Source organism: Alosa pseudoharengus, unplaced genomic scaffold (genome assembly GCF_046254945.1).
Source record: "Alosa pseudoharengus isolate Yale_2024_CS ecotype anadromous, Long Island Sound unplaced genomic scaffold, YU_APseudo_1.1 YU_APseudo_1.1_scf_14, whole genome shotgun sequence".
NCBI lineage: Eukaryota > Metazoa > Chordata > Actinopteri > Clupeiformes > Clupeidae > Alosa > Alosa pseudoharengus.
In genome coordinates this window covers 21336103-21357116 of record NW_027468609.1, presented here as the reverse complement: position 1 = coordinate 21357116, position 21014 = coordinate 21336103, and positions in this window count along the sequence as shown.

Genomic DNA, 21014 nt, shown 5'->3' with positions numbered 1-21014 from the left:
TTCCATGCTTATTGTGCTTCCACAACAATGTTAGTGAGTAAATCTACTGAAATGGCCACCATCTTGGTGGAGTGTGATGTGTAAGATCAGAAAGCAGAGGTTGATTTAAGAACGTTAGCTCATGTCAATGTGTTTCAATGCGCAAAGGAGCGCCGGCGGAAGACATTGACATTTGGCTGGGGAGGGTCATGTCTTTTTTGGAAATTCTGTCGGAGGGTCATTGAAAAATTTCTTACAGGCAAGGGAGGGTCATGCAACTTTTGACTGAAGCACTCAAAATCCCTCCGGTGGCCCCTTTTAGAAATAACGAACAGTCCCTTATACTACTTTTGTATTTGCCAGTGAAAGTTTTCAATTTGTGAATAGAGCATGGGTAATGATTTAAAGTGAATTACATCCATTTTAACAGTTGCAAAGCTATGAAAATAGGTAAAATGTTAATGTTGGATGTAAGGAACTGAAGGTCTGTTCAAGTCCTAGTGAACAGCAAGGATGACCACCCTATTACTGACAAAATAAACAATAAATTTTACACAAAGTAAAAAAATACTTTTGAATACTTACCGGTAAGTATTTTTCAAAGCAAGTACTTCTGTACTTCAACTCAAGTAAAATGTTGCCTAAACAACTTTCACTTGTATTGGAGTAATATTTGACAAGGTGCATCTATACTTTGTCCACGTTTGGTTTTCAGTGACCTAACTGTAGTTGTGCTTCCATTCCATTTCACAAATCACACATGGCAGCATTTCCCAAAAGTTTTGTTGTGCTCCAGACATGTTAAATAATAGAGCTCTCTTCATCTCTCTCTCTCTCTCTTTAATTTCTAGTAATATCATAAGACCCTATTTATTTCTATGCAGGAAAAATCTTGATCCTCTGTTTGACTGGAAGCCAGTGGAGATTCTGAAGGCCTGTGGTGATGTGGTTGCAGTGGCAAGTTGAGATGAGCAGGAGGGCATCTGTCAAGTCAGTTTTCAATTCAATGCTGAAATTTGATTAGGTGTTAGGCTCAGGACAGAAGACAGAACATACAGTACGCAGCAGCATATTAAGCCATAAGAAAAAGCGGTGCTTTTAGGTAGAAAAACCCACTGAATTGACAACATGTCAACGTCAGACGCATGCCTGGAAACAAACCAATCAAAGGATGACGCAGCACCCGTAGGTGTTAACGACAGGATGCAGGGACGTCATGCAAAGTTGTTAAGTGCGCTAGAAAAACTGCAATGTGAAACCATTAACTAACCGGATCAAATGTATTCAATGTAACTACATGTAAACACAAACGTTGGTTCGGACCTTGGTCAGGACTTTCAGGTGTGAAAATGCCCTTACAGGGGTTCTTTAAGTTCTTTAAAAACTTATTTTTATAGCATTACAAGTCTTAAAACATGAACTTAAGCTTGACTTAGTTATGCTCTGATACATCTAGTTTAACATAATACAAATTCAACTGTATGTTGGGCTATAAAGTGATGATATCATGGTAATATTGTCATAGTGTAGTCCGCCTGGGAAGAGAAATAACCTTCCTGTAGGGATATAAAGTAATTATCTTGATCAAAACTAAAGTTCATGTTAAATAAAGTCATAATTTCATTATGATGACTTTTATTTCCCATATTTACAGGGTTCTATCGCAGTCAGAGGACATATTCAATTGCACTGAGACCGCACAGTCACAGAGCTCTCCTCTTCAGAAAGCGTGCAAATCCATGCCATACACACAGAGACATAGATATCCTTCACATATCCCAGTAGGAACAGCTGAAGTGCCCTAGAGCAAGGCACCTAATCCCTTACTGCTCCCCGAGCGCCGCTGTTGATGCAGGCAGCTCACTGCGCCGGGATTAGTGTGTGCTTCACCTCACTGTGTGATCACTGTGTGCCGAGTGTGTTTCACTAATTCACGGATTGGGATAAATGCAGAGACCAAATTTCCCTCACGGGATCAAAAGAGTATATATACTTACACTTACTTACTTAATCCTGACACTTCACTGGTGGAAGAGCCAACAATGTGCTTTTATTTTTCCCAAAATCCCAAACAGAAATTATGGAAAAAAAAAACATGTCTGGTTGACTGTATAGTGAACAATAACACAAAACACATCTTACCGCTCCAGTCACAATGATATCTGACCTTATTCCACAGATAATTTGCAAATTGGTAAACATGTAGAATATCCTATAATACTCTAATACTGTATGTCTGGAATTACAAATAAGTGTAAATAATGTTTTTTTTTTTACTTTAAAATATTGTCAAAAGTTGTAAATATGCCTAGAGTATTATAGTGCTGTGTAATCCTATGGTAATCTTATGAGGTATAAATGCAGTTTAGTGTCCCACATTCCCCATGGAAGATTCTATGTGCAGTTTAGTGCCCCAAATTCCTCAATGTCCTTAATTATGAACCTGCTAAACCACCTTTAACATGATATCATTCAGTTGAATAGGCATAAATAGGTTCCATATTTGCATGCTTTTGCCATTATGGCAACAATTATATTTTGCCAATTTACAAAAAACTCATTATATATAAACTTGTTTTAATGATAAATTGTTCATGTTTACATAGTTCAGATAGTATTTCATTTTTTTCTCTCTCAAAGAAATAAGGGCTAAATTCTGAATTGTGGCCACCCACAGGTAGTGGACAGGTGGTGGTGGTCACAGAGGTACCTCTCTGTAGAAATGAGAAGTACTACCCAGATAGCAATTTCCTTTGGGCCGCATCCGCATAAAAGCCTTTAGATCCGCCTGTAGCGGACATACGGTATCTGACTGTGGGCCAGGTCTGCTCCTGATACAGGTTTCAGCTCTGCTAGCAATGCTGTTTTATCACCGGTTTACAGATTTGTCCCAGGTCCAATTTCCGCAACTCAACTGGAAGTCAGGAGATGCTTTTAAAATACAAAACACTGATTTGGCCCAAACCTGTGATACGGATATGAACCGAAGGACCATTTTTTCACAGCAGACCCAGGTGGTAATGATATTAATTAAGGTGCTGATTCTGCTAAATTGACTGTCCTTTCCCTACTTCATTGTCAACTGGCTGCTAAAGAAAAAAAAAAGGTATTTTGGAATGGCACAAATTTAGAAACCATGGGGGTGCACTATGTTCCCATGGCCACTTCATTTCTACAGTAAGGCTGGAAAAGAATATATAGTTGGCTCAATATTGATCATATGTTCGTTTCATTATTTTTATTATTACCTAGCAGTGGTAAAAGTAGTCAATTGTTGTTTGTGTCAGATCTAACAGTGCTATGAGACAAACCCATATTCTTTCCACGCATGCAGAAGTCCAAGCAGTAACGTTAATCAAGGATCTTTGGTTTGCTCACTATCAATCTTTTGACATGATTTGCCAGCCTGGGGTTGGACTAGGACAGCCCGACTTTTCAAGGTAGGTTATCTGCTTTTTATCTCTGTTTTATTCAGAGACAACAACAAGCAACCGAGCGATTGATAACTTTAAGGTTATACTTTCCAGCAATATGGGCTAGCCTACTACCTTAGCCATCACAATAACTATTTTGGAAAAAACATTAACACTAACAGGTAACGCTAACAGGATCACTGATGATAAAAAACGAGTGTAATTGTGACTACCTATTTTCAAAAAGGAATAAATGGCTAATGTTTATTTTGTGTTGTTTCAGATTGACCATGGAGATGACTGAGGAAGACAGCCTGAATATCGATGGGAACAGTGGAATTAACACGACTTCTTAAACTTTGTCTGGGATTGCACTTCTACGGAGCCCTCCGGGTGACATGGGGAAAAAAAACATGGGTTAGAAAAAAAAAAAAAAAGTAGTGGGGAAAAAAAAACATGAAGAAGAAAAAAAAAAACGATGCACTTTTGCGGGATCTCATTGCGGGATCTCGCAAAGTTTTGCGAGATCTCGCAAAAAGTTTTGCGAGATCTCGCAAAACTTTTGCGAGATCCCGCAAAAGTTTTGCGAGATCCCGCAAAACTTTTGCGAGATCTCGCAAAACTTTTTTTCTACTTTTGGAACTTGCTGGGCTTCCTACTTGACCCCAATAGGCCCACAAACCACTACCGCCAGATGGCAATCGTATCATGATACTCTGATTGCTCTATCACTGTTGCGTGTTGTGGGTTTTCTGGACACATTACATAGGCCTATGAAAAGGGAGGGAGAGGGAGACACCTGCGTGCAGACACGCACACACAGCAGGCTACAATAAATTGCCTAACAGACAGCAGCCTAATTTCGAGGTATCACCAGGGTGCGATTTGTAGGGGGGATGGTGAGGATTTCCCCAACTCTGGTTTTCCTATCCCTACCTCTGCTAAATTATTTTTATCTCCGGTGGGGACAAGGATTAAACCCACTGATAGCGATGAATGCAACTTAACTGCTAGCCTACTTAAACTCTTGAAATCTAGCGATCTTCAGTGTCAATACATCAGAGTAGGCTATTCAGTAGCCTTCTGGCAGACGGCGCATATTTCTGAACGTCATCGAACACAAAAACATTGTAACATTTTCAGTCCCTCTCAACATTTTAGTGCGGGAACTTCCGCAGGGAAAACAGCGCTGAACCAAACATGAAACGCGCTCAGAGCAGCATATCGTCTTACTTTAAACACCTAGTAGTTTGCGGAGGACGAACGAGAAAGCACTCGTTTGATAAATCAGCCAGTAGGCTAGGCCTAGTAGACAAATAACTTACAGAAATAATCTGTACAGCAAAAACAAATGTTGGTGGGTATTTAAACTATCTAGCGGGTGTTTTAACAGCTGCAAGAAATAGAAGCTTATGGCCCATATGTTCTGGTTCGTAAATTATTTTCATAAAACTTCAAGTTGCCCTATAACTTCTCTCCAAACTCTTCACTGCACTGTAGCCAATTAACTGACAGTATGATAGTAAGCTATTTATTTTCTGTAGGCTTCAATAAACACATTTATTTTTTCAACTTTTACAATATTACGCACTTGGCTACTGAACGCAAATCTGCAGGAGAGAGAATGCACGCAGCCTACGCAGCGTGTAGCGCAATGTGTAGGCTATTTGTATACCAACTAACACTGTTAGCCAATTCACTAACTCAAGACTTCAGTGTCATCATATACAACATTTTACATAACAAATACAGAAAGGATGGCAGCAAAGGCAGAGGAGTCATTTCAGATGGGTCAAGAACAAGGTGAATTTGTATGTTTCTCAAAACGTAGTCCAACCCTGCATTAGAGGAGCTGAGCACACTCGCTGTTTAAAGTCATACACAACGATAAACTAAAACTAAGCTAAAGGTATTCAAGGTAACATATTCAAAATCCCCCCCCCCTCTGTTTTTTACACAAATCGCACCCTGTGTATCACTAATACCTATTAAATAAATGTAAAGGACACAGAACTGTAAGCTCAAATTCAAAAACGTTTGAAGTCTACCCAAACATATGCAAAGGGAATATATATAAATTGTGCTGCATATAGCCAGCTTAATTAATATCAATTTAAAGATTATGATTAGCAGTTTCTATGCATTTTTCCATTGATAGTTACAGGAAGCCACGTTTTGTTTAAACTATTGTTGCTTCTAGCCCACGTTACCTCCAGTTTCACTTGCTGCAGGGACGCACACATTGCATGATCGATCATAAGCGTTCTATCTCCGATGTAGAACTCAAATGTGTCTTGACGCTGCCGTTTGTAAGATCAGATCAAATAAAACGTTCTAAATGGAACGCGATGTAATTAAGCTGTTCCTTTCCAAGCGTCTTGGAGACGTACTGTATGTGTGATGACTGGGCTATGTCTATATAGTTGATGACACCAAATGAATAAGTATTGTAATTATGTTATTGGTAGTCGGAGGAGGAGTTACACACACACACACACACAACTCGGGATTTACTTTTCACAGTTTATTCACAAGAATTAATTAATACACCACTACCTCCCACACACAACCACCCCGCATTCATACAACCCGCTTAAACTAGCCCTCTCTATGGCCGAGTTAAACTAGGGGAAGGGACTGGCCATTAACCCCGGCCGGGGGCTAAACTCAAAGCGCACACACACACACACACACACACACACAGTAGGCCACACTAGACTGCAATAACAAGGCAATCAATAGACTGAGCTAGATCACAGGGTCCTATGACCGGCTTTGAGAAAGTACTGGTTTAGTCCGTACAGCAGCTCCAGCCTGGAGCGTTATGAGACTGACCGTAAGTGTCCAGAGATAATTCAGAGTCCGCAAGTAGCCTAATCCACAGAGTTCGCAAGTATCCACAGTGTTCGCAAGTAATCCACAATGTTCGCAAGTAATCCACAACGTTCGCAAGTAGCCATTCACTACAGTATGCTGCAAATGAGCAGATGTGTGAAGGACCGGGCATAACTTAATTTCGCGGCTACGTGGAGCAGTAGTAGGTTCATTGTTGAGGAGGCCCATAGTTTGAGAAAAGCTGCAGATCATAGGCAGAGAAAGCATAATGCTCTGAGAACAGTAGCCAAAGGTTTTCCTGCAGAAACAGGTGCCTTGGTGCACGCACCCCGCTTTCACTTTGACTCCCTGCATTGTGGCAAAAACTGTCAGTCAGACAGTGAATTTTGGTTTACTAAATTAGCATAATGCGGTAACAATTATCATTTCAATTCTATCTGAAATCTGCTCACTGCAGACGTTACAATGCAGACCCAAGCAGCAGCCTTGAAAGACGTACACTTTGAATTTGATCAGAGCGGCTCTGGTTCTTCACCTAACTTGGTGTGATTGCCTGGATGACCGTTCAATCAAATCAACAGACCTATTTGTGTCTCTGTGTGTTCGTTATAGATACGGTTCCAACTCTTTACGGGAGCGTTTATTTCCATATTTTACTTTCAATTTAATCTGACAAAAAGTGTGGGGGATATAATTGTGTTCCAGCAAAACTGTGTACATTATAACACCCACATCCCCCACGCTTGCTACGCGCCTGCGTGTGTGCGTGTCTGCACGCAGGTGTCTCCCTCTCCCTCCCGTGTCATAGGCCTATGTAATGTGTCCAGAAAACCCACAACACGCAACAGTGATAGAGCAATCATAGTATCATGATACGATTGCCATCTGGCGGTAGTGGTTTGTGGGCCTATTGGGGTCAAGTAGGAAGCCCAGCAAGTTCCAAAAGTAGAAAAAAAGTTTTGCGAGATCTCGCAAAACTTTTGCGGGATCTCGCAAAACTTTTGCGGGATCTCGCAAAACTTTGCGAGATCCCGCAATGAGATCCCGCAAAAGTGCATCGTTTTTTTTTTTCTTCCTCATGTTTTTTTTTTTTTTTCTAACCCATGTTTTTTTTTCCCCATGTCACCCGGGGGGCTCCGTACACTTCTACAGCCAGGTTGTTGAATAAAAAAATAATTAGACACTTATGTGTAAAGTTTTTTTTACCCCCTCTTGTTTGTAGCCTAGCTTATGTTTATCAGTTGAGCTGTTGGGAAAACGTTACGAACTTTAGCCTGGGTGAACCTATAACGAACCTGTTAGCAAATGTGTAGCAAACAGATTTTTCAGGATAATTAGGCCTAATTACCAATCACATTTCACATGTCAAATAAAGCCAGCTGATATCTGATAAACGGGTCCGTACCACACACAATAAGCGGACCCGTATTGCATATGATAAGCAGATCTGGAACACGTCAGTAACACAGACTACCATACGGAACTGGGCCAGTCTTAGCCCTTATTGGTACCAGATCCGTCAAACGGATCCAGACCAATTTTGGACCGATGTGCGTTTGGACGCCGGATCAGGTCCATTATGCAGATCCGTGCCGGACGTTGAGGTAGGTGTGGCCCAGTTCCGTCCCAGTGTATGTTTGCTATCTGGGTAACAACACAACCTGAGGGTTAAAGAACCGTTTTGCTAACAAAGTTATTGCAAGCTAAAGGGTTGCTGCCAGTTGTCTGTTGCTCTGATTAATTGACCTGTGTCTCACCTGGTTGCCCATTGCTGGCAACATTGCACATCCACGTTGCCAATAAAGTTGTCCTGTGTATCATCAGCTTAAAGGGACACCAGGCAAGCCTGATGCTTTTTCTCTACGAAACTCCCCCTCGCTCGGTCTGAAGCTCTTTTCCTTTTCTTTGCATCTTCCGTCAAGGGTTTTCGCTACTTCTTCCCTGGCTCTGCCATTATACACACGTTTGCAACAATCGCTAGCGTTTCGTTAGCCTCCCTCTGTGCTGTGGAAGCAGGATGGAAACTGAAACTGCTTCGGTCGCCGGGTACGATACACTGAACTTGCAAGCGGGATATTCTTCCTACAGGCAGTAGGGGCGGGCGAGAGAGTCTTTATTCGCCCTGTAATGAGTCTTTTAACCATATCCCAGGTAAAACAGTAGTATACTTTAGTGTGTTAGAAATATGATTAAAGTATATGAAGTATAAAGCAAGTATGCTTACACTTTTTGTACTTTATGTAAAGTATGTTTAATGTGTACTTTTAGAAAGTATACTTCAAAGTAGATGTTATTAAGTTCAACTTCAGTGTACTAAAATTAAATATACTTATTGTGCAATATTCAAAGTGTTTTTGTAATGTACTTTTAAAAGTGTACTTTGCTGTTAGTGTATTTTAAATGGTAAAGAAGTTTATTTAGTTTAAGTGTATTAAATTGCGAATACTTAGAGTTGTAATATAGTGTACTTATGGAAAGTATATATTTTGGTAGGCCTAATACATTGTTTGTATAGTTTCATAGTCATCTCACCTTTAATAAAATACTAATGTGTGTAGCCTTTAAACGTCCCACATACTCGACGCACCCGACCAGTAGCGCGACAATGTGACGTCACAGAAGCGCCGTAACCATTTATACTTGCGCATGGTGGTCGCGACACTAGTTGCAATATTCTCCTGAACAGAGGTGTCGCTGTTGTGAAACGACTAACGCTAACTACGTTACACAGCAGAAGAAGCTGCAGTAAGAAACACTAGTAGCTACCTAGCTAGCCTCTGTGATGGTACTTCAGACTTTGGTTGCTACTATTCACAACTACCATCATCATTATCATCTAGTTTCCAAGGTGTGTGCACAGGTAGATAGATAGATAGATGGATATATAGATAGATACTTTAGTCATCCCGAGGGAAATTTTAATAATTTAAACAGTTTAGTTAGCTGGCTAGCTAGCAAGCAGCTGGCTGAGTTTGTGTAATTTCCTGAAGTGGAAAGATATTTTGTTCAGGCCTTAATAGATATCCTTTGTTTGAAAATAAATCGTTTCTATTTTTTCCTCTTAATTCCATGTGTTGCAACTCTCACTGGTAACTTTGTTAACTTATTCAGCAAACTATTAAAAATTCACGACTGTAACAAAACACTGCAACTCTCGCTTGCCCTCGAACTAGTCCATCTTCCTGTTTCCGCCTTGTCGAGCTCATCTGAAAAAAAATGAGTGGTGCGCTACCTCACGCTACCTGGCTTCAATCCTGGCACGCCAGCAAGATCTACGTCATCTTGACGTCACGTTGTCGCGCTACCGGTCGGTGCGTCAGGTATGTAGAAGCTATTAGCAAAGATTCTAGAGCGCTACGCGCAAGATGGATTACTGGCTGGAAAATACGTTGGATATGTTGAAGTACGTTCTATGACTCTACGGGCGCCATTTTAATAAGCTCAGGTGTCGTCACAGACGCTGGCTACCGTGGGAATCCTATGGCGCTGATCCTAAAATGTTATCAATATTTGTTATTTAAAGCTGTATGTTGAAATTACGAGAAACGCAATAGACCACACCATGTCTAGACCAGTTAAATATATTGTATAAAGACAATGTCGAATTATTTCAGAGGGTAAATTAGGCTAGCCTAGGGCACTGACATCTGTCCATCATCCACCAAAACTAAACTTAGGCTATACTTGTTCAATAGGCCTATGTTTGGGATATAGCGTCGTTAATGTAATGTCGTTACTTTATTGGGAAACGAAGTAGGCCTAGTCTAAAGGTAAATTTAAATTTCATTAATTCGTTACAGTTACTGAATAACTGTAACGTCCATTCCTGCATTAGGCTACTCACAATATCTGTATAGCCTATTAACTTATTGTCTCCATGATTGCTTATTTAAAATATGGATTAGCCTTGATAGCCTAGGCTACTATTTCATAGAGATGTGCGCTGTGTAGGCTACAGCACACATTCTCTCTTCGCGCCTCTCTCCCTCAAACGGGTTCAACCTGCATCTCCCCTAAGCAAATCAAAACGGTGGCTTGTGCAATAACTGTTCATGCAGACTTCAACTGGCGCGGTAGCCTACACAACTTTGCAAAGTCAACTTGATTGTATCTATTTTGAACAAAGTTAGTATTATAGCCTATTTATCACAACGTTGTCTGTCGTGTTGTCAATCGCAAACGCAAATGTATTCAAACGGCTAAGGAATTAACTGTAGCTTAATTTGTGGAGGTCGAAGAGAAAGCATCTGTTTGACATATAGGCCTACGCGTAGCCACGGACGGGCCTAGGCCCGTCTACTTGTCAGTCTTGCCCGTCCGATTAGAGGGCCGTCCTTCGTTTACGCTCACCATCTAATTAAAAAGACGCGCATGCAAGACAGACAACACTGCGCTGAAGCTCAAGAATCAGTCAAATCGCGAACAGCCACAGCTCCGCTTAATTGTCAGGTGTGATGAAATGCGTTCATATTCCACTTCTTATGTCATAAACGTTAGATGCCTATGGAAAGGTTTTGTGGTCAGTGTTGCTTCAATTTGTGTTTTAATGTATGCGACGCACCGATGCTGGGTTCATCAGTTTTGCGCAAGTTTAAAACGTTTAGCCGACTGCCTAATTTGTCATTTTCGTTCTATAAGTTCCATTTTTCATGTCATGAATGTAACATGTCTATGATAAGGCTTTGCAGTTGTACAATATGGTCAACCTATTGTCTCAATTGTGATTCATGTGACGTGCGCACCGATGCTGGGTTCATGCACTTGGTCAGCCTAGAACAGGAACATTTTGGAGAGGGAATGAGAATGAACGCACGCAAGAAACACTTTTTAATTAGGCCTAAACGTAGGCCTAATTTACAAAGACATCGTAAAACACTGAAAGTTAATATTTACACCACGGGTCTCACGTCGCTAAGCTCAGTTGCGTGCTGCCCTCTTTTGAGCTTGCCAGAGGCTTAAGATGCACAATTGCGCAGCCTATAATACAAAGTAAATAGGCCTAAAGCTTAATTAAATAAAGGCATGTGCTTACGCGGCCTATAAGTAAAGAAAAGACCCTTGCCATAATTTGAGGGTTTACAGTTGGCCTAAATAATAGGACTACAGCTATTTTATAAATCAAGCAAATTGTTTTCAATATTGCACAAATTAAGTTCAACGTTACATTTATCTGGACGTGTTTTAAGTTGGCTGCAGCCTGTAAATAGGCTAATGATTTTTGAAAACGAACTTCTGTGGTCATATACATTTTACAGGCAAGCAGGACAATTTAGGAGTTTTTGACTGCATGGAAACGATAGTGTCAAGCACGGTTGTGTTTAGCCTAGGCCTACCATTTGCATTTATTTAAGTTATGAACATCAGACGCTTGAGTAAAATCTCGACCTTATTAGTGATTGATAGCCTATCTTATGCGCTGTGTTTAAGCAGGCCGTGAACAAAGGGTTAACTTATAGCCTACAGGTAGAAAAAAGAAAAATGGTGATAATATAACGTTAACTAAGTTAGTTTGCCTGCTAGCTAGCTTATCAGTAGGCTATACAGTCTCTCAATGGGAATGTATGTGATCTATTTACCAGTGCAATAGCTACTTCTGTCTGAATAATAGGCTATTTACCTCTCCTTATTCAGTGTAATCTTGGAAAAAGATCAATCGGGCCTTTTACACTGTCAGTTCTTGCAGTTCATTACCGAGAAAGAAAAAAAAACCGCTGGCAAAGTTTAAAACAGCCGTTCAGGTGGGCTCATAGTATTGGAACTGTATATGAAATTTTGCGCTGAGCTTATTAAAATGGCGCCCTGTCAGGCTCAGAGCGTACTTCATGCCTATGACGTAACTGATCTATCTTGCTCCGCTCTAGAATCTTTGCTATTAGGCCTGATATGTCAGCCGCATGGATGGCAATGTGCAATAACCTAGCCTAGACATACTGATCTATCAGTTTTGGTCATCAAATAATATGTTTTCTTTTGTTGATTTTGTGTCGTAAGGTAGTAGCCATACGTTTGTGATGTAGTAGAGGTTGTGAGAGGATGAATGTGGCATTTTGTTAAATTACAGTTAAATGTATAGGCAGTCCAGTTGACCAATAATATGGCTGTTTGAATTTGAAATGGAGTGGGCGGATCTGTGCACCTTTCGAGCAAAACGTGGTGTGAGCAAACATTAACGTTATTTTACTTATTTACTTATAACTTTATTTGCAAGACAGATGGACTGTAGAGACCAGAAAATGCATACGTTTGTCCAAATTAAAGATACCATAAATTCTAGTCATGCCAGAGACGTTGGTCCTACAGAGCCAGAAGGACTCGTCATATGAGATAACAAGGGCTGAAGCCAGTTGGATCTAAAGTGCCAAGTTATTCGTTATCAGGTGAGTCCCAAAGCATATTGTTAAATGATTCTGATGTAGCTTACTCTTTATGACCTTCGGTAGTCTTTGGATAAGTTAAATTGATGGTTTAGCAATCTTTCAAGAGTTTGTTTTTATCTTTGCTAGTACAAGCTAGCAATGCCAGATTACGTTAGCTAATTTAGCTAACGTTAACGTCATACCAGAGCCCGTCTACGGAGAGCCTTGCCACTCCGTATTAAGTCCCATTGTACCGAATTTTGGTTGTAGTTCCACTAGATTTCCACTGGGGGCGATCGCCATGAGTGCAGAATGAATGGGAGTCAATGGAGCTAGACGGCTAAATTTGCCTCTTTCACCTGATTGTCGTTGACAAATCTCAGATTTGATTGTAGTTTGTATAACTTCAACATGGGTTATAGGTCAAAAGTTGAATGAACGAGTACTTATGTCCTTTTGATTTCTTACAGGTTGGGTCGTTGTTGCCCATAACATGCTAGCATTGTGCTAATGAATGACGTCATTGACACGTTTGAAAGGCTTTTTAGAACAATTAAGTGACTTTAAAAAATATAATACTCAACCAAGTGTATTTTCTTTGCCTCCCCTTTCGAAAACAATATTCAAATTACTTTGAAAAAAATTATATCCAGAGAAAAGTGGATTTTGAGGGGTACAGCTCCATAGACCTCCATGCATTCTGCACTCGTGGACGAGCGCCCTCATGTGGAACCACAGAAGGAACTGCAACCAGTTCAGAAACCGGAAGTTTTCCGAGAGTGGCAGTTCTCCCCTTATTAGACATTCTCTGGTCATACACATCGACCCAGACCCCTATCCAGAAGAAAACTACATTAGCCTGTTTTGTGTTTGTGGGATTATTGACAAGCGTTGGCTAGCACTAACGTTAGACAGACTATGATGGAAGAAAGTGTGTTCTTTATTAAGCAACGTTTGCCTAAAGTTCACCAATGTTCTTTAATCAGTGGCGTAACAAGCCAATGGTGGGCCCAGGTGCGAGAGCGGTACGCAGGCCCCATTCTGACGAACTTAGACCCAGGATGAATTAGCTCTGATACATGCAATACACATTAAGGGTGACTTCAATTGTTTATGCAAAGGGCCTGAGGCACCGAAGTAGTTTAGTAGTTACAGATTACAATTTCAAATAAAAAACATACGACTACATATCCATTACATGTGAAAACATTTAAAAATAATTTTATTAACAGCCTGCAGGAGAGGGTAATCTAATATTACTGCATTAACATCAACTCGCATGGAATTATGGGAACACTCAATGCGCCTCTTCAACCCTCTGCTGAAACTGCAAGCGTAGATTGCGTGCTTATAAACTCGCACTGCGCAGAAACAAAACTTAATGTAGCCTAACTTATTTAACCGTCCAGAAACCAAATAAAATCATTCATATGCATACAATTCCCAATATGCGTGAATTAGGCCATTAGAAGTAGGGATCGACCGATATGGATTTTTTAGTGCCGATACCGATTTTTTTCCATCAGCCTTAGCCGATGACCGATACAGGCTGCCGATTTTCTTGAGCCGATATTTGGAGCCGATACTGCTTTTATTTTGCTCCCTCAATTTACATCATACAAATGACACATAATTACACAAATGATAACAAATGTTATAAGTCTCAATTTAAAAAAGGAAAATTTATTGAACTTATGGATGGGTGCACTGGATATGGTTAACTGTGCAAAATGCTTTTATCAACATCTTACAACACAGCCTTGATGATGCATTGCTTGCTGACTATAAGACATAATTCAGGTCATCACAAAATGTCCTTTGTCAACACATTTAAATAATTTAAGAAAACAATAAGCCTGAAAAGTAGCTATTGAAATAAAGTGCTTGATTTGTCATTTAAGACTGCATGGTTTCAATTTTTCTGTCTATATTTTTCAAAAAAAAGCTGCAAGATTTGTCAATCACAGAACATAAATCAGCAGAAGAAAATAACGTGGTGTCAGATGTTTCTGTTCTAAACGGCATCAACATCAAAAGGTATAAAACATATCTTTAAAATCTCTTCTTCAGGTAGCGCAGCACTCTCATATCGCTGTGATGCGTGTGTCCCACTGAGTGAGACACACCAGACGCACACACAAACTTCTGTTTGGTAGCTGACGAACCACTATTGAACTGGATTGATAATGATAACGTTAGCAAACGGCTCTAAACAAGTAAGGCATACACGGTATGTCTGGTACGTGGTAAACACGAATTAATAGTCAACTACATATAACACGTCTCTCATTATTAAAGCTCTTATATATCACTGCGATGGCAACTCCGCCCAGCTCGAAGGGAGAAGGGGAGGGAGACGCACACACCACACGCGTCCAAAACTCAGCCAGGTGGTCGCTGAATAAAACTCCCACAAATATCACGGAACAACGTCGGCATTACTTAATCATGATTGACCAGTGTTCGTAACAGCTACCGCTACCGCAAGCATACGGATAGCCTACAACTTAGCTATTTACAGCTTCCTAAATACAATGGCAAGCAGTTTTATAGAAGAGGCATTCAGGGAGGGAGACACACGCACACACCACACGCGTCCAACACTCAGCCAGGTGGTCGCTGAATAAAACTCCCACAAATACCACGGAACAACGTTGGCATTACTTAATGACCAGTGTTTGTAACAGCTACCGCTAGCCTAGCCTACAACTTAGCTATTTGCAGCTCCCTAAATACAATGGCAAGCAGTTCTATAAACGAGGCATTAAGCATTAAATAAAGTACCTATCTATCTATCATTCGCGTTTTCCATTTGGACCCACAAACTTGCTTCCACCTTCAAAGTGTATGGCAATATTTCAGCTAAGTCAAACAGTTAAAAGATGCTTTGAAACATTTTACTGTTGTCTTGAAGAGCAGGCTTTCAGCACTCTGTTTGTGGGGGAGGGGCAGTCTGCACGTGAATTGCAGTGTCTCCAGCAACACAGAGCTGCCTTTGGACGCCTGTATGTAAATAATGCAGGGGAAAAACTATCGGCGAACGCAGCCACTTATCGGCCGATGCCGATACACGTAAAAAGCGTAAATATCGGGCCGATATATCGGTCGATCCCTAATTAGAAGAAGGCCATCTTACGAGCCTTTCGTTGTGCAAAATCGTCAACGATGTTCTCAATATTTAATGCTCTGGCTCTCGTATTTTCAATGGACAGGATAGCTAACCCACGGAGCCTCTCCTGCCCCATGCTGCTCCTTAGGTATAGGTCTTAATAAGTTTGAGTTTGGAAAAAGATCGCTTAGCTGTTGCCACAGTCACAGGCAATGTCATAAACAACACGAGTAGCCTACACACTTCCCCGAATGTGGATGTTACACTGTCATAATCTACCACCAGCATTTTGGCAAGTTGAAAAATAGATGACTTCTGTGAAATCTCTGCTTTAAAGCAAGACCTGAATGAGAGGAGTTGTGTTGGGGATGTCGGTGCAATGTCCCTGCTATAATGGTCTGACAAACGTCTTGCCTTTTCAAGCAGTTCATCATCACCTGCGAGTTGAAGGGTCATAGGACGTAAAGACTCAAACACATGACAAGTTTCCCGCAGAGGCTACTTGCAAATCTTTGGGAGAGCTTACTGATTATGATGTCCAGAGTTGCATTAAATACCTGCACTTTGAAGTATCTCTCTGCATCGGTTAAGCGCTCATCTTCCGATAGATCGTCAAAGTGACGCATCACTCTCCGTGCTCTAACATTCTAAAGTTCTAAAAAAAAAAAAAAGGAGGCAGGGCGGGGGTAGCGACGGGCCCCGGGAGGTCACAGCTTTTTGCCTTTATTATGATAGGACAGTGAAGACAGACAGGAAGTGAATGGGAGAGAGAGATGGGGTGGGATCGGGACATGACCGCAGGTCGGACTCGAACCTGCAGGGTTCCTACGCAGTATGGAAAACCTGGAAAAGTATGGAATTTGATTTTAGTAATTTCCAGGTCTGGATAAGTATGGAAAAAAGAAACAAGGGTATGGAGAAATATTTGTGTTTCCAGACTATTGCATTTGCAGTACTAATCATTTCACTCAGGTCATAATGAACCATTCCTACTGTTCTGTAGCTTAACTGTCAGTCCCCATGGTCAAGATACAACTATGATACAACTAAAAATGACCAAGCTAAATGGACGAATATTAAGTGTCATTTTTTAATTCACTTCAGTTGTCCATACCTTTCTTTTCACCGAGTTATCCCAAACCAGAATTGGTCAGAAAAATCTACCGAGAAGTTTGGAAATTTGAGTATGGAAAAAGTATGGAATTTTGAAATGCAAAATGTGTAGGAACCCTGAACCTGGGTCCCCGTTGGCACTTGGACCCGTATATGGTACGGACGCTGTAGCCTGCTGCGCCACAGCGCCCCCACTGTTTTTTTTCTTTAATCATGGAGACATCTTTTAAAATGAGTCTACAGGACAAATTACATGCATTTTATGAAGTAGACATTTTTTTTCCACTATTGATATTAGAGGGGGAATTAAACCTGGTGTTCTTCTAAGTTAGTGCTATGAAGCTTAGGCTACATGATTGATATTATGCCTTGGTTTATGCGATAGATTTAGATTTTTTTTAATTATTCGTGTTTGACAGAGCATTCAAGTTCATTTCATGGTAGTGTTTGTAATTTACCTAATTTTAATCTGTAGCCTAACTATGTTTTTACAGGTGTTCCTGGACAGTTTTGAAACCGAGATGTCTGAACGCCTCAAATAATCAGCAGTAAAGGTAAATATTCTTCATCCAGGACCTTGCCCCATTACTCTTAAAGCATAAGGAACGCTTTAAGGAAAGACTACCTGGCCAGGTCTACCCATACCAGGATGGCAAACAGATGGTGTCAATACCAATTTGACCCATAAAAAGTAAATGTCAAATAGGTACAGATAATCTGTATTAATCTGATCATTGCCAATGGATTTCTGTGTAAAATATTGTTTATCTTGTAAAATGTTGTCCATCTTCTTTCTGTTCACAGACAACAGAGACCAATTCTCTAATACCAAGGTCAATGCATTTGACTGCTGTCCAGCCCCGGGTTGCCACCAAAAACTTTATGCATCTTGGACTGGAAGATGGTGTGCTAGTAAGGAAGCTAGCTACCACAGCTTTTGCCACCACATCTCAGTGTTGGGAGGGAAGTTCACTCACTGCACAACTCTACCAGCTGTACCTTTCCTCCTCAGCCATGATCCGTAATCACCATGGTTTTCTTTCTGGGCCAGAAGACTTTGCAAACAAATAAGCAATAAATGATCATGCATTACAAATTTAGCCATGTTAGACTGTTAAAGGGACACCAGGCAAGCCTGATGCTTTTTCTCTACGAAACTCCCCCTCGCTCGGTCTGAAGCTCTTTTCCTTTTCTTTGCATCTTCCGTCAAGGGTTTTCGCTGCTTCTTCGCCGGCTCTGCCATTATACACACGTTTGCAACAATTGCTAGCGTTTCGTTAGCCTCCCTCTGTGCTGTGGATGCAGGATGGAAACTGAAACTGCTTCGGTCGCCGGGTACGATACACTGAACTTGCAAGCGGGATATTCTTCCTACAGGCAGTAGGGGCGGGCGAGAGAGTCTTCATTCGCCCTGTAATGAGTCATTTAACCATATACCGACTTACGAAGATGATTAATTAACACGAAAACGTTGCCTGGTGTCCCTTTAAGTTGTTGGCTTGTAGGCTGGGTGTCCAGTAAACAATTTCAAGTTTAGAGGGCAAATTCTCTCACCTAGGAGGGTAAACAACATTTGTTCTTCATGAAATCTGCATTTTGAATTTATGGTCTACCAATGAGTATCGCGACACAAATAGTGGCAAAAAGCAAATGGTGGCAAAAGCAAAAATGCATAAAACATGCATTCGGGTGTATGATGTTGTATATTATTTCACACACGTATATATTAAATGCGTGTGCGCAAATTCTCTCTGCACGTGCGCACTTAGAGGAAACTGCTCCCCAAGCATGGAAGAAAGCATGTGAAATAATATAATACACCCAAATGCATGTTTTATCGCGTTACCACATCCAACTTGAAAAGATATGCTCAAGAGATCCATAACTTTCAGAAAAATGTTTTACTTTTGTTATGGATGAATATTATGTTTTGCTTTCATTCATGTCAATAAAATGTTTTTCTCATAATCAAAGTGTAATTTGTCATGTAACAGAATAGGTAGGAAAGTACTAATAGTACAATTTTAAATCACACTAATATTATACTTAAATTGCATGCCTTTATAATGCTTAAAGTATCTTAAGACTATACTTTTATTAACATAACTGCAAACTTTCAAGGCACTTATTGTAGTCAGGAAGTACATTTTAAGTTAATTTAAAATATTACAGAAGCATGCCAAATGAATAGAAATGAGGATGATAAGAGTGTATTCAAAATACACTACTACACTATTATTAGTTATACTGTAATGCCTTTTAAGTACATTTCCAATACACTTGGGATGTTACAAAATTGTACTGTGACTGTGTTCCGAATGCTCATGAAATCTATTTTTGTATAATGTACTTAAGAACACTTAAAGTTTGAAAAAAGTTGTTCCATTTTAGCACACTAATTATACTCAAAGTATAGTCAAGTTGGTATTAAGTTGAACATAATACATAATTCAATACACTTAATTACACTTGAATTTGACGAAAAAAGTACAAACTGTACTTAGTACACTTTCAAAAAGTATACTTTTAATAGTTTTTTTTTTTTACCTGGGATACCGATTTACGAAGATGATTAATTAACACGAAAACGTTGCCTGGTGTCCCTTTAAGGGAAATAAAATAGATAAATAAAACAAAAGTGCTAATGCCTGAAAACAGAATCTGAAGGGGACATAACTGTGCAGATCAGATACTGAGGGATGATGTGTCATGAGGGCTCTCACTGCCTGGGAATATGTTGAAAGTTCTGGCTGTAATGCTTTTAACTGCTCCCCAGGCGCTGGATTAAGGGCTGCCCACTGCTCCGAGTGTTTATGTGTGCTCCTAGTGTGGATGTGATCCTAGTGAGCTCACTGCTCTGAGTGTGTATGAATGTGTGTACACTACCCCTGGATGGGTAAAATGCAGGGAACAAATTTCCAACATGAACTTCTTACAGGACTATACAGTAAAACTTAACTTTTTTTTTCCTGAAGGAAAAGGGATGAAAAGGGTATTGGCAGGATGAGAGTAGTCTCTGACTATTTTCCATCCCATTTTAAGTATTAATATTACGGAGGTCCTGCCCAATGATTCTAGATGCTGCCTTGACAATCCTATTTAGCGCCATCGCCATCGTCGACTGAGCAGTTACCAAACCAAACAGTGATAGAGAATGTGAGGACACTCTCTATCACAGTTCTGTAGAAGTCCTTCATCACAGTTTTGGGAAACTTAAATTTCCTTAGTTGACGTAGAAAGAGTTTTGGATGAATTGTAGTTTATTGATGCCTTTTTTTGGTAAGCAGAAAATAATTGGAATAGTTGAGTCTGAAGGTGATGAGAACATGAATTAAAGTTTTGGCTGCGGTAAAGGACTGAGATGGGTGGAGGGGTGCGATGTTGCAGAGTTTAAAGAAGGCAGTTTTTGTGACAGTGGTTAACATGTGGTCTGAAAGATAAATCTTAAAATCTTAAAAATTATTTATTGCCAGTGTTACAGCCAGCTATCAACCCTCTCTCTAAGCATTTACTACTGGCAGTATCATATTCCCAAACTAGATGTACCGCGTAGCGGTACAAAATATGACCGCCGCTCAGTCCTGCACATCCATTCCGCGAAAATAAATCATATTAATGAATTTGTCTCCATCTTCTACTCCATCCCCCACTCTTGAAACTTTTGTGTATGCTTGTTTGGAATGTGTGTTTGCACACATTCCGCACACAAAGTAGCCTACTGGCGCTGCAAAGGTGAATAGATTTGTTTCTGGGCCAAAAAATCTGTAACATTGTTATAAAACCTTTAAAATCTCTAAACAATCACAAGTAGGGCAGTTCATCATAGTCCATCCATTGCAACTGGACTGATGAAAGGTACACCTGTAGGCTACATTGTATTTGGGAAAAGCAGAAGGTAGCAGCATAATGTATTTATTTATTTATTATTAAACTAAAACAATCCCTGTCAGTTCCATGCAGTTTTCAACAGCTATCAAGAAGAGAGGTCATGTCATGGATTTTTGTGAATGTTTCTTCTTCTACATATGCATAGGTTTAGTCATCTAGTTCAAATTATATTCAGCTTTATTGTCAATGCACAAATTAAATACCAGTAGTCTAAAACAAAATGCCGTTTTACCCAGTGGTGCAAATAACTGACATGTCCAAAAGGGCCTTCATGAAATGCGTTGCGAGACTGTTCATACACATTTTAACGGGCAAAGTTGA